This window comes from Colobus angolensis, unplaced genomic scaffold (genome assembly GCF_000951035.1).
Source record: "Colobus angolensis palliatus isolate OR3802 unplaced genomic scaffold, Cang.pa_1.0 Scaffold49, whole genome shotgun sequence".
Taxonomy (NCBI): Eukaryota; Metazoa; Chordata; class Mammalia; order Primates; family Cercopithecidae; genus Colobus; species Colobus angolensis.
In genome coordinates this window covers 6039067-6047997 of record NW_012118376.1, presented here as the reverse complement: position 1 = coordinate 6047997, position 8931 = coordinate 6039067, and the positions used below count along the sequence as shown (strand labels likewise).

General features: G+C 39.7%; 1 protein-coding gene and 1 pseudogene across 4 annotated transcripts in view; one reads left to right on the top strand and one right to left on the bottom strand.

Moving 5' to 3' along the window:
- LOC105524180 lies at positions 1-8681 on the bottom strand (annotated as a pseudogene). Its single transcript, XR_001003712.1, has 3 exons — positions 8578-8681; positions 1401-1480; positions 1-918 (listed from the first exon to the last, which is right to left on the bottom strand). The product of XR_001003712.1 is annotated as a septin-8 pseudogene (transcript).
- ARHGEF28 (Rho guanine nucleotide exchange factor (GEF) 28) overlaps positions 1-8931 on the top strand; it is a 331462-nt gene that overhangs the window by 320400 nt on the left and 2131 nt on the right. The window lies entirely within an intron of this gene.

Genomic DNA, 8931 nt, shown 5'->3' with positions numbered 1-8931 from the left:
AATCTCTGCAACAGCCTCGTCACCCGTGGGAAACTGGTAGATCTGGACCCCGTTGCTGACCAGCTCGCCCATGATCTTGATCTTGAACTTGCGGAGCTCGCTCTTGGAGATGGTGTCAGCCTTGGCGATGATGGGAATAATGTTCACCTTGCTGTCTAGTTTCTTCATGGTCACCAGATCCAGGGACTTCAGGGAGTGCCCCGTGGGCGTGATGAAGTAGAGGCAAACATGGATCCTTGTGTCATGGTATTCGAAGAGCGAGCGGGGGATCTTCAGCTCCTCCTGCAGATAATTTTCAAACTGCGCATCGATGTAGTCAACTATGGGCCTGTAACTCTCATCCTTATTGATCTGATCCCCAAAGCCCACGGCATCCACAATGGTCATATTGAGCTGCACGTTGCTCTCCTGGAGGTCATAGGTCTGGGGCCGCAGGCGCACGCATGCCTCGTGGTGACTGGCTTCCTCAGTCTCGAAGGTCGTGTTGAAGAGCGTGTTCATCAGTGTGGATTTGCCAATGCCGGTCTCCCCCACACAGAGGATGTTGAAGCTGAAGCCCTGAGTGACCGACTTGCTGACCAGCTGGTCGGGGAGGCTGTCGAAACCCACATGGCCGCTCAGGGAGAGGCTCCGGGGCTCTGGCTCTGCATTCGAGAAGCGCTCCAGGTCGGTGGCCGCCATGGCGAGCTCCGCACCGGGCAGGGGGGCTGGGACCAGCGCAGGGGCCACGACGGGGACCAGCCGGCAGCGGGACGCGCTCCGCCCGGGCAGCTGCGGCTGAATGGATCCAATATGGCCACTTCCTGGAAACTCCCCTTGGCGGCGGTTGGGAGAAGCCGCGGAGCCGCCCCTGCCCCCGCCCGCGGGACCGGCCTCCCCGCCCGGCCGGGCCACGAGCGCAGCCGGAGCCCTGCCCCTCTTCAGTTTTTTCTTACTCTAACTGCTGCTGCTTGGAAATTGGACCTTTTATATCCTCTGATTTTTCTGTTTCATTTTCCTTCTATTTCCATTTCTTTGCACTTTTGTTCTATTTTCTGGGGGATTTTTTTGTTGTTCTTTAACTCCTGCTATTCCATTGATTGTTTAAAAAATATTAGCTAGCATACTGAAAATTTTCAAGGTATTTTTCCTGTTACAGCTCCTATTTTATGGAATCTTGTTTTGTGGCTCAAATGTCTCTTAAATAGTTCTTTGAAGATAGTAACTGTGGTTTTTGGAAGTTTTCTTCAGCTTTCTATGTTCCCGAGTTGTGTTGTTTTCTCCAAGTTAGATTTGTCTCTATTTTAGACTCCTGTTTTCCTATTTCATAGTTTACCTACCATTTTGGATTGGCGTGGGATTGAATCAAATAAGAGATGTATACAAAATATGTAGAACAATGCCTGGCATTTAGTAAGTACTCCATACGTGATGTTGTTTTCGTAATTTTAAAGGTTTTCCACAGCCTGGCTGTTTACATTTATAGATCACCTTGAAATACCTTAAAAACAAACGTAAATGTTGAAGTTTTTGGTGTTAAAATGTAAAAGGTTAGTGTTCTAAGAAACTTGAAATCTTTCAGTTCAAGCATATGTGTACCTTCATCTACTTTTGTCAGTATTGAGAAGTGGCCCAAGTATTATGTTAGAAATAATAGAGAGACTACTAAAGTTTGTAAACTACTAAAGTTTGATATGTATCATTATAAATTAGAGAAAATTCTAGTTTTCCTTGTAATAACAGTTCTCTCCCTCACTTCATTCTGACATACTTTTTCGTGGAGTGAAGAGCTTGGAGTGACTGTGTTAGCCTAGGAATTGCTAATAATTTACAGTCTGTTTCATCTGTGACACAGCCTATAATTTGGGTAAATCTATGAGAGTGAATGTCATTCTGAGTGTCATGGTGGGAAAAAGTTGAGGGCTGACTGCTATCTAGTTCAAGTCCTTTACAAATAAGGAAATGGAAGTTCCAGATACAGTTATTACCCAAGGTCAAATAATGCTAGTGGCTGAACAGGAGAAGCCCTGCAATGTAATCCTATCTTGACTACATTTTCAGTTTGTTTTTCCTAAGACAACAAGGATTAGGCTACATTAAATTTTAATATCCTCTCTAAACATAAGAATTCCAAATTAGTGATTTCCCATGACTAATTATATTAGAATTTTCAAATTAAGTATTCACCAATTCATTTATTCATCTGACAATATACGTTGAAACCTACCACTATTATAACCTGAAATTTACTTTGGTAGTTTTGGACTAGTTATACTACTTTTATTTCCTATTTCTTAAATATTACTTTTTAAGCTTCAAATGAACTCAAATTTAAAAGACTGGAGAATAGAAATCCAAATTCCAAGAAAACCTTAACTCATTTCTAAGGACAGATACAACGAGGCTATAAAATGAAATATTTCCTGAATTCTGTTTTACATAGGAGATGTTATTAGATTTTCTACGCAAGAGCAAAGACCATACCTGAATCTGTCTTCTTTTTAATGGGTAGCTATAAGCTCAACTGAACCGTATCCATTTTATAGCGTAGGTTCACACAATTTGTGTATCTTTCTAAATAGATATAAACCCATACATGCCCTAGCCAATGACTTGTCATACAGTTGCATTAAAATTGATCTCAACATAGTTGGCATCCAGAGGAGGCTTCTAATTTATTACCGCAGTGTTCCATTTATATCAGATATATAGAAGCTAGACTCTTGGAATAACAGAACCCTTTATAATATTGTAGTCCAAATATATGGAAGCCTATAGACTTTTAAAATGTTGTAGAAATTTTCAAACCTATTCAAAAGTAGAGAGAATTGTTAGTGAACCCCATCTGCCCACAGCCAACCTTAATTCAGTGCTTTTTCTCTCTTCTCTTGCATTGGGCTCTCTTAAAGCAAATCCAGGACATCCTATCATTTCATCCAGAAATACTTTTCTCTAAAAGATAAGCACTCTTTTTTTTCAGTAACATAACCACAATATGATCATCACATCTAAAAAAAATAGACAGTTGTTGCTTAAAATCATGCTGTCAGTATTTGGACTTACCTGGATTGTCTCAATTTTTTTTCCCTCTGAATTGGAATCCAAATAATTTCATACATTGCATTTGGTTGGTATGTCTCTTAAGTCTCTTTTAATCTAAAATTCTGTTCCTCCTTTAAAAATTTTACAATTGTTAAAAAGACTGGGTTGGGTTTGTTGTTTTTTGTTTTATTAAATGCCTCTTGAGTCATAAGGACTGCGTTATTTGTAGAAAAGACCAGTTCAATTTTTTTTTCTGAAATATTCCCTACATTCTGGATTTTCCTGATTGCATTCCCATCGTGTCATTTGAAATCTTCTTCTGCCCCTATATTTCCTGTAAATTGGTAGCTGGGAATACAAATTTGATTAGATGCAGGCTTTATTTTTTGACATAAAAAATATACATAGATGGTGTTGTAAATTGCATCTCATCACGTGGCGCACACTGTCTGTTTCTCTTTCTGTGTTATTAAAATTGATCCTTGGGTTCAGATGTTATCAGCTTGATCTGTTATGAAGTTTCAGATCAGCTTTTTTCCTAATGATTTTAATAGCCATTGATAATTATTGCCTGGGTCTAATATAGATGTTACATACAGAATTTAGAAGTTTCTGAATTTGGAAAAGCTCATCTATTTCTACCTTCTCACTCCTGATTTGTTCTGGCATCTTGACCATTTATTGTCTCCTAATCTTTAATAGACTTCTAATTCTTGAATGCACTATTCTCCAACTATGTTACATGGAACACAATGCTGTAGGGTAACTCTGAGAAAAGGCTCCCTGAGTTTGGGGGATGCTGCATACTGGTTTCTGCTCTGAGAAATTTATAATACACATGAGCCTATTAAAGTTCTGGGGGATCCATCCGTTGATTAACAAACTTGATTCACCTGGAATTTCATCAATTTATTTGACCACTGCATTCTTTTATCATCAATATCTATTGGCATCCTGTTTAGAGAAACATACTTCGAAATGCATCTCAAGGAAGAGGGAAAAGTAGAATTGTTTGCCCCATACTCCCACGGGGCTTGTGACATGAAGGCCATGACTCCCTAAGAGTAGCCTTCTTCTTGAGGGAAGGAAGAGCATGAGAGCGAATCAAAGTTCAGACAGCAGAGAGGACTGATGTACCATATCATATCTCCTGTTAATATAATGTCAACTTCATTGTATTGATTGCTTTCATTTCTGTTTCTTCTCAGCATTACTTATATAGCCCATATTGACTATTCCAAATATGTTAAGTACTGATTAAAGTTCAACTCTCACAATCACAACTTAAAAAATTGTAACACAATTTGCTCTTACTTTACAAATTGATACATGTATTATACATGCCCCATGCAGACACAAACACACGCCCACCCCAAAGCACACTTCAGTTGTTTTATATCAGGTGTGGTATTGATATGAAGAATAGAAAAGGGAATTATAACACTAATTTAGAATGTTTGCTTCAGATATAAACTCCAGACTGGTTTTCATGCCAGGGGCTCACATCCTATTTATGGCTCACTACAGAAAATTGAGTTGCGCAAAATTAGGGACAGAGACCAATTTTTATTTGCTCTGAAGATACCTCGAGCTCTGTATGATAAATGTTTTCCATTAGAAGAAACAATGTTGTGCATTAATGCTTCTGAGAAAACTTAGGGATTGCCAGTAATGCCATCAGGAAATGATTTTTTAAATGTTTCAGAGGGTAAATATGAATCAATCACTAAATAGGGAATATAACTTATTTTACAGAGTTGGAACATTAATGATAAGCCCCCCCTTTTTTTGAAGTAGAGTTGTTCTAGGAAAGTGTGAATTTTGGATTTAGGAATATGCACAAGGGATATAGTAACAAGAAGTACAAGTCAGACATATGATTAAAATAAACAAGAATAGAGCCAAGGCTCAGAAGACACGAAGTTCTGTTTTGTGATCTTTGTTGGGGAGGATGGAATGGGGTAAGACAGGGAGAGAACTGAACAGCGCGTCATCAGTGCTCTCAACAGCAGACTAAACACGCTTTGTGCAGCCCTGGGCTTCTGGGTGCCTGGCCATGGAGTGCACTGGTGAGCTAAATTCAGACCTTGACAGTGGATGTTTATGATGAAAATGATACTGGTGCATTTAGTTTTAAATAAAACTTTGATTTAACAATGATCATGATCATGATGCTTTTCTATTCAGCAGGAAGAAATTCAGAAAAAGGCAAAGGCTACATTAAGTATTTTTAAACTGTAAGACAACCCTTTTTTACTTGTCACAGACCTGTTCTTTAAGACAAATTACTCAAGTTTGCTGTTCATCGGAGGGAAGATCAAGTGTGGAGTTTGATTATGGACAGTATCTTTTACTCATTAATTAACTTTGCAAATACTATCTTTTGAGGATGGTGTGTGGGCTCACTTCAAATATATGTTCTTAGGAAGACTGAAGATATAGTGATGGGACAAGAGTGGCAATTACCTTAAAAACATGATTTTGAAATGCTTCACACTGCATTTCAATGCTTCATACCTGCATCAGGTAATAAATTTGGTTGTGTTTCTCAAGTGTAAAGCAATCGAAAAATGCATACTTTTTTTTTGTACCTCCAGAATATTATTTGGTGAATCACTGAGCCCAAATACAAATGTAAAATTTCACACATAACATAAGAAGTGTAAGAGGCCTTGATGATTTCACTTCAATCCTTCACGAACTAAAGCCCAGAGAGGGGCAATGATTTGCCTAAGATTACATTTTACCTTGTGATTTAAAAGATTTTATTCACTTCCCAGTTTAGGAGGCACTTTGTTCATTTTATTATTTTTACTTTTGTTTTTATTAAGTGATCCTCCTGCCTTGGCCCCGCAAAGTGCTGAGATTACAGGTGTGAACTACCATGTCCAGCCACTTTGTTCATTTTAAATATAACACATAGTTGCATTTTATGCACTGTGATGATAGTCTGGTCTTGAAAATAGCCAACTAGTCAGTTGGCTCAAAAGAATGACGATAATGGTGAGCCAATGGAGGGAAGGCTGATTTCTCTTCGCTGTTAGAAATGTCAATGTTGGGTAAACAGAGAAAAGTGTGAAAATGAAAAACGCAAGTGCCAACCAGCAGGTTGCACCTAAGGGCTACATATTGGGAGATTTAGGAAACTTCCTCTGGATATCAGTGCTATCTGCAGGTGCGTCTCCTGACAGTCTAAGTATTTCCTGCCCTGCATACCCAGAAGGAAAAGGAATGGTGCCAGCCAAAATGTAGATACCTGTAATTTTTTGAAACCATGTTAGGAGACTAACTTAGACCCCCTACAGTGGTCCTCATAATGGAAGTATTGAAGTTTCCTGCAGAGGCTGAAATTTTAGTTTGTGAACAAAAGCTCAGTAATGTAGCAGAAAAAACCCTCAACCAAGATCCCACTTTTCTACTTGGTTTAGTCAGACTTTGGGGCTTTTGTGTGTTTTAGCTTATTTGCTCTAAAGGTTAATAATGCTCACTCTGTTTAGTTTCCAGAGGTAATGATAGGGATCAAATTATTTCTTTTATGTCAAGAGGCAAAATTGTGTTGAGATACTTGGCTGAAAGGTTTTTTTGTAGTTGTTTGGGTTTTGTTTCATTATAATAGTATTGGTTTTAGTTGACCAAATTGTGATTGTATTACTGTTTCCTTGCTTCTTAGAAATAAGTTATTACATTTTTATGTCCATCGGTTTACAGGCAATTCGATCACAAATGAAATTGGATGATTAATTTTACATAGCAAGAATTCTGCTTTCTGAGTCAGTGAGGTTTAATATTAACAAATGTTTTTTCAGTTTAGGGTTCTATATGATGATCATATTCTCTAGGGTAAAAAGTGTAGAAAAAGGTGGCTGGCCTTGAGAAATATACAATTGCTGTGCTGGTTCTTTCAGAGTTGAAATGGAGTAACAAAATCAGAAATCACCAAACGGTTTCTAATTTCAAAGACAGACTGTCTGACCTTGCCTACATAGTTCAGGTAGAAACCAAGAAGGAACATGGAGAAGGAAATTGAGTTCCCGTCCAGGTGACATACAACCACAACCACCTCCAGTAATACATCTGGAATTACAACATGGGCCGTTCACTTAGGGCACGACGAGCTCTCACCTAGGAATGTGTTTCTCCTGTATTTTTATTCTTATTTGAAAAAGTTCTGATTAAACTTCCACACTACACCACGCGCACACACACACACACACACACACACACACACACACTCTACTCCCTACCCCCATCCCCATTCATTCTTGGTTCTCTATCTTCCCGAACTAGAGCATACAGTGTAACTTAGAAATAATTCTTTTTTAATATACATTCAATTTGGCTGTTTTTGAACAAGTCTTCTCTTGAAGCCATTAAGGGGACTTTCCATGTACCTCAAAATATCAGTATTTTGAATTTTTTGCTCCATGTTTCACACCCCAGATGAAGAAAACCTACCTAGATTAAGGGCTTCCAGTGCGTCCGGCATTGTCAGATGTGTCAGCAATCACCTCCCAGCTGCCTCATTCACTGGATGATTTTTCATCCTCAATGTAGTAATTTTTATGCCCTGGCTGGCCCTTCTGTTGGCAAGGAGGCAGCACTGTTGTGGCTTTGGTGACCTGTTCAGTCTGCCAGTGTCTGCTGGATGGAAATTTGGGGGCATTTTTTTGAAGTTGTATAAAATTAAACATCAGCAATTTAGCTGTGCATATTTGTATTTAGAGGTGAAATAGCTTCAGTTGAAGGCTGGGAAAAGGAATTGGAAGTGTGACTGCGTGTCGTGACCACAGGCATGCTTTGTCTCCCAATGTGGTAAAATAGAATTCAGAGCATTCCAGGTTGATTTGTAATGTTGCCCTGACAAGGAAATCATTGCCTGGGAATATTTTTGTTTGCCCAATTAAGGGAGGTTCCTAGTTCTATAACAATTGCTGTGTCAGTTTTGAGAAGCTTAACATTAATATGTCTTTTTTTTTTTTTGCCTTTGCTTTCTTCTTTTTTTTTTTTGGCAAGTGGCTCTTCAAAATGTAGTATTGAAGGGAGAGAAAGTATTAAACATCAAGGGTATCTTAATTCAGAAAAGATGGCCAAGCCATTTTCTGCACAAAGAGAAATGAGAAGCATGAGAGTCTTGATCATCACAGCAAGGCCTCATCACATGTCCGCCGTCCTCTGAGCTCAGATCCAGATCACTTCCTAGCTGCACAATGTGGGGCAGAATTTCACTAGCCTGAGCCTTGGTTTCCCAGCCTGTAAATTGTGGGTTTTAGCATTTTGCGGCTTAGAGAGAGATGACGAATGTAAAAGACCTGGGACAACTCCTGTGCCCAGAGAAATCCCTCTGTAAATGGTGGCAGTTAGAGGCACCTTCTGCAGGTATACTTTCAGTTGTTAGTCAGTTCCTGGAATTTGATGTACAGCATTTAGAATCAGGAGCAGTAGAATCAAGCTTTGTGCCTATTGGCATCTAAAGGGTCAGGGATGGGCTAAGCCTTTGAGCAGAGCTGTGGTTGCGGCCTCACCCCCATGCCTCCCTACCTCTCTTCCTCCTCTCACCTGCCTCGAGGGTCCTCCTTTGCTTCAGAGGCACAGTCCAGCTTTGGTGCAGCTCCTCCAGGGACCTTTATCTGCTCCTGTGGTCCTGGCTGCTCCTCCCCCATTGACCTACCTCCTATTGGAAGATGGGATGAAATGAGGTGTGGCAAGGCCACCATGTCCCCAAAGATGGAGCCTTCTGGGGAAAGTTTTCCTTTCATTCCTGCCAAGCCTTGCTTACTACCTTCTCTAGCAACCAAAGATCCTTGTTAGGAGGGCAAAGGCCACAAGCATTTGTGTCCTTAGAATGTCTGCACGTGTGTATATCCATCTAAATAATAGAGGCTTTGAGAAAATGTGGTGAGGGTTACAATG